Source organism: Suncus etruscus, chromosome 4 (genome assembly GCF_024139225.1).
Source record: "Suncus etruscus isolate mSunEtr1 chromosome 4, mSunEtr1.pri.cur, whole genome shotgun sequence".
Classification (NCBI taxonomy): Eukaryota; Metazoa; Chordata; class Mammalia; order Eulipotyphla; family Soricidae; genus Suncus; species Suncus etruscus.
Window position 1 is genome coordinate 32,933,474 of NC_064851.1, and position 6,266 is coordinate 32,939,739.

Sequence of the window (6,266 nt, forward strand, 5' to 3'; positions counted from 1 at the left end):
ACCCCTGACCACCAGTAACCCCTGACCACCACCGAATGTGGCCCAAAAACAAACAAAAAAACCAAACAAAATTTATTTTCTTTTTAACGAATTATAGTTTTATTTATTTGTTTGTTTGTTTGTTTGTTCATCCCACATCAAGCTGTCTCAGCATTTACTTCTGACTCTGCTCTCAAGTGTTACTCCAGGCAGGGCCCAGGGGACACTGGGATGAATCAGATCAAATCCAGTTCTGTTTCATTCAAGGTTAGCTTCCTTCTCACTCACTGTACAATATCTCTGGCCCCTAATTTCTTACCATAGTTTTTTTTTTTTTTTGCTTGTTTTTTGTTTTTTCGGGCCACACCCGTTTGATGCTCAGGGGTTCCTTTTGACTAACCGCTAAGAAATTGCCCCTGGGTTGGGTGGACCATATAAGACGTGGGGGATCAAACCGTGGTCCTGATCCTTGGCTAGCGCTTGCAAGACAGACACCTTACCTCTAGTGCCACCTCGCCGGCCCCTTTCTTACCATACTTTTTATAATAAATGTTCTTATTTTTTTTAAATATTTGCATACTGTGATTTAAAATAGTGTTCATGTTGTTTTCATGAAAAATCATTCCAAACCACACCAGCCACCAAAGTTCCCACTTCAACAAGATCTCCTCTCATCTCACCTCTCCCCCAATTTAGTTATCCCTTTATATTTTCATTATTTACTTAGAATTAAAGCTCAGAGCCTTGAAGCAATCATAATGAAAGACATAATATGTGTTTTATACAGTGAGAATCACTTCCTCAAGTGTGAATTTTTTCTCATCTATTTTTTTATCTTACATCTTCCAAATTCAACTATTCATAACAAAATCATTACAAGTAGCACTGAAATAACTATGCTGTTACCTCCTTATATAAAATCATAAATGTGTGACTACACATAATTAAATGTACTGATGATTACATAGAACAATATTATATTTAAAACAAATGAATGGGGGTAAGTTTTTAGCAAATACTTAGAAAATTTTTTGAACTTTGACCTCACTATGTATATTCACGCCTATAGTTCTCAATACACTCATATGTATTAGAAAATTAAAACGTAAATTAAAATACAATTTTTAGTTTTAACATTTTTCATATTTTCCGGTAAACTTTCAATGTGTTTTCGGTATTTGTTTTGAGACTATATCCATTCCATATATACAGATATTTTAAATTTTCCCTTTGACACGTTTCAATTATTATTATTTTTTTTTTTTGTTATTTTTTGGGCCACACCCGTTGACGCTCAGGGGTTACTCCTGGCTATGCGCTCAGAAGTTGCTCCTGGCTTGGGGGACCATATGGGATGCCGGGGGATCGAACCGTGGTCCGTCCAGGCTAGCGCAGGCAAGGCAGGCACCTTACCTCTAGCGCCACCGCCCGGCCCCATTTTCAATTATTATTATAAAGCAAAAATATCCTATAGGACTGAGACATATCATTTAATTATAAAAAGCCAAATTAGAGGCTGGAAAGATAGCACAGCAGTAAGGCATTTGCCTTGCATGCAGATGATCCAGGACAGATGGCAGTTCAAATCCCGGCATCCCATATGGTCCCCATGCCTGCCAGGAGAGATTTCTGAGCACAGAGCCAGGAGTTACCCCTGAGAACAGTCGGGTGTGACTCCAAAACCAAAAATAAAAAGGAGCCAAATTAGTGATGTAATGGAAATGGTTAATAGAAGGAAAAGAAATTCAAAGAATAAATTAGCTATTTTCACCAGTGAAAGTATACTTACTGTCTCTTGCTAAAACACTCACAGTCCATCTGTGGTTACTTGATTACTCCTAGGTTACTGACTTCAGGGTTTTTGAAAGAATCATTTGTTACAGACTGAGTTTTTACTCACCAAAATTCACATGCTGAAGCTTTAAGTGTTAGTCTCTTAGAGATTGACTATGTACAGATGTTGGGCTTTATCTAGATATAAGAATAGTATATAAAAAAGGGACCAAGCAAGGGATGATAATCAGAAGGTAGCCACCTGAAAGTCTACCTTGCAAAATTATTAACTATTTAACAATAATTTAATAATAATAATTAATATATAATAAAAAGTTTATTAATAAGAATATACTATTTTAAATATACTATCAAAATTAAGTAGATCTGATAAAACTTTGAACTTGGACTTGAAGATGCCAGAAAAGTGAGAAAAAATTTTCTGTTGTTAATGTTATGGTATCTGCACTAATTAAATCCTACAGTTTTATTTTCATCAAACTTTTCTCATCTGATTTCTCCTTTGCATGCCCTAAAAAGATATTAGCAAAGCCTTCTTTGTTTCTCTGAAAGTACATATTTACTGTTAAGTAACAGCACTGCTCCTTCCCATTCTTCATGTAAAAGTTGTATTCATGTAGGTTTTCTTCCTACAGACTTATAGATCCTCCAACTGAAATCATAGAATGTTCTTAATAGAAAAAAATTAGAGGGATGCATTTCCTTTTTCACAGAGTATGTGATACATTTGTCTAACCCTCAACTAAAGTGAATACCATTCACAATCATTCATTAATGATACTATCTTGTATGTATTACAGGGAAATTGGCATTTTGAATTTATCAAATTTAGGTTATGAAAATCCACAGTAACAATACTAATGTCAAAGCCTCTTTATGCTTCTCTAATTCAAACTAACCTATGTTAGTATGTATTTTCAGACTACTATTACCTTTTCATTAAGGTTTATATAATACCCACCTTAAAAATAATCAGAAGAAATCCTTAGTAATGGATTGTCGATATATTTAGGGTTCTATTTTCTGTATTCTTTATTTATCCATTCTAAACATCTAACAAACTAGACAAGACAAAGTAAAATTAAGTTAAAACCAATGTTAGAAAAATTATTTCTATCAAATCTTCCTCCTAAAAATTAAGATAAGCCATAACTTGAAAGGAGCAAATGCTACAGAATTTTCTGATCCAGTTTACATCAAACAAATGAAAATTGGGACATCAAAAGTCAAGTAAGAGCAAAATATGCTGCTATTTTACTTGAGGAATATTTTTAATAAGAAAGGAGTTCAAAATCAGATGCACCTTATTTATTTGAGGTCATTATAGTCTAGGTCTTGAACAGCGAAAATTATACATATAATTTAAATTGAGAGAAACAAAGTTTTTGTGTTAACTGAGGCTTTTCTCACTAGTGACTACAGTTTAGTTTAGAATGCATTATTTTATAAGAAGAATGCATTAAATTTAAAGCATCTGTTTTGTAAGGTTCACCATTACATAGTAGAGAATCACATTATAGATCAGATCACTTCCTCCTTTATATGTTTGGATTGTACTCAAATGCTCCATACTGAACAATACACACTAATATATGTCTGAATGGAAATGGAGGTTTATTTATTGATTCTTTACTATTTAATGGTATTTCAGTTAGGCTTGTATTTTATACAAATGGTACAATATTTACCCAAGTGTTCAATCTATGTTTAAATCTCTGAAATAAAAAGACTTCTTGTAAATCCTTGATTTGATTTATGGGACACTTTATCAAGTCAAACTCTTGTTATAAATATAGAGTGATAGTGGGGATAACATGAGTGGGTGGCAAAATGGAATGAGAAACCCATTCCTGTTCTTTGTTTTTATATTCAACTAATTTAGTGTGGGTTTTCATAGCAAGACTCCCCACAGTATAAAATAAAGGAGAAGGGAGTCAGGTTCTCTAGCTGTAAAATTTAAAATAATATTTTCCCATGACCCAAAAATGAAAAACTCTTGAAGCAATGTAGACAATTGCTAAAAATTGTTTAGAAAATTATCATATAAAATTATCTTAAAATAATCATTAAGTTCACCTCCACAAATACATTAAAGTATAATATAAATATTTTCATATTGTAAACAGAAATGTGTGATTATTTTTAAAAATGTTTCACAGGCTACTGAAAAGTGAGAGAGCCTATGGTGGAACTTGTTTCATTTTATTTTACTAGTTATCATACCCCATTTGTATGGGCTAGGATAAGACTTTGCTGATAATAAGATATATTTGCTTTCTTCTGGATACCACATTGATTATTGACGTATGGAGAATAATTAAGAGAAAATTATTTGTGTATTGGATGAGTTGGAAACAAAAACAAAACACAGAAAGACATCTGTTCTCTTATAAAGTGAAAACAATGCTCCTCAATTTCATTTGTTAACATCATATGACTTTTCTATACTTAAACTCTGCAGTGGTTATAGATATAAAAATATATTCTGGAATCATCTAAATATTAAATTTTATTTTTAGAAGCAAATTAAATTTCTGACCATTTAATGATATTATAGACCAAAAAGGTAAGAATGAAGGAAATTTGATATTAAAGAAAAACAGATTTCTAGTGATGGTAGAATTTATGCACTTTTTCTTCTTCGGACTTCCTGGTTACACTGAATTAGCTCACTGACTACAAAACCTTTTATTGCTATGTTGCATTAAATAATTAATGACGGGGCTGGATGGCGATGGATGGAGGCCTTTGTGCTTAGGCCCCAGCCACGTGGCTTCATCCCCATCCAGCTGGCGGATTCCAGGCCCAGGTAATCGGCGTAATAAAGACTCACTCACATGCAGGCATTAGGAAGCATCAACTTTATTCAAGCCCTAGCCACCACGTGTGTGTGGCCTATTCATAACCCTTCAAGCACAGCAATATTTTGCTAGCCCTGCATCTTATTTCCTGTTAGCCATCTTCCCTTTGGGCTCCATGCTGGTCAAAGACCAGAACACAGAAACCCAGAAGCCAGAGCGCACAGCAGCGCAGAAAGGGCAAAGAGCCAAAAGGGCAAAAAGCCAAAAGGCAAAAAGCCAAAAAGCCCGAATTCCCTTGGTTCCGCCTTATCTAACATTTCCCAGACCCCTCCCAGGAATGGGAGGGGCTCGCAGGTAAAGTTACACCTACTATCCGGTTCCCAAGACCCCTCCCAGAAATGGGTGGGTCTAGGGTCTTAAGGATGGGGCTGGATGGCGGTGGATTTCTCTCTGCCACCCCAGTTCACGTGGCTCTGCAACCTCCATGCAGCCGGCGAGTTCCAGGCCCAGGTGAAATCACTCACTCACACGCAGCCATTAGGAAGCATCAACTTTATTTAAGCCCTAGCCACCACGTGTGTGTGGCCTATTCATAACCTTTCAAGCATTTAGCCATTCTTAGCCCTGCATCTTATAATTCAGCCATCTTCCTCCAAGAGCCCAGCAGGGCCGCAAGGGCAAAAAGCCAAAAGCCCCGAATTCCCTTGGTTCCGCCTTATCTAACATTTCCCAGACCCCTCCCAGGAATGGGAGGGGCTCGCAGGTAAAGTTACACCTACTATCCGGTTCCCAAGACCCCTCCCAGAAATGGGTGGGTCTAGGGTCTTAAATAGGTACACCCACATTGCTATATTTGTTTTATGTGTAATATCCAATGCTTATAAATATGTGTCACATGTAATATAATCAATTTTAATTACCCCACAAATGCAATTACCATAATCCTTAATATAAGTATTAATACCATGGATTGTTACTAGACATTTATATAAACAAATCGAAAAATAAAACTACTTTCTAAAATTCAAGCAATATCTTTACATTTTCAATAGTTCATGTTAACTAATTGTTTACCCACTTAAAAAACTGGAATGCTTAGGGGCTGGATCATGATGCAGTGGTAGGGTATTTGCCTTGCACACAGCTGACTTTGGAAAGACCGAGGTTTGATCCCCCCAGGGTCCCATATGGTCCCCAAGCCAGAGCAATTTCTGAGCACAGAGCCAGGAGTAAACCTCTGATCATCACTGGGGTGGCCCCAAAACAAACAAAACAAAACAAAATATAAAATTCTTTTTCAAGTATAACTGGATTTCTTTGGAAATTTTCAACATTTGTATGCTATATGATTTCAAAGAAAAACTATTCAATTTTAATAATATAATCCCAAACTGAAATTAATCTATTACAACTTAGTTGTTACTTTATTTAGAACAGCTTACTAAATTTCAGTTGAGAAATCATTCAGGAATCTTCCCATGCATGTTGAAGGTAATTTTATAGCACTCTATTAATGGAAAGATCTAAGGAAGATTAAGAGGCTTCTCTAGATCCCTCCCACAGCACAGCATGCACTAAAATACTTTAAAGAAACTGTTTGCTTTGGAATTCTCTCATGCATTAGCACTTAAATCTTTATACTATCTTTGAAGTCCATCTGTTGCTATTTCATTTTTAATGAAAATAGAAAAG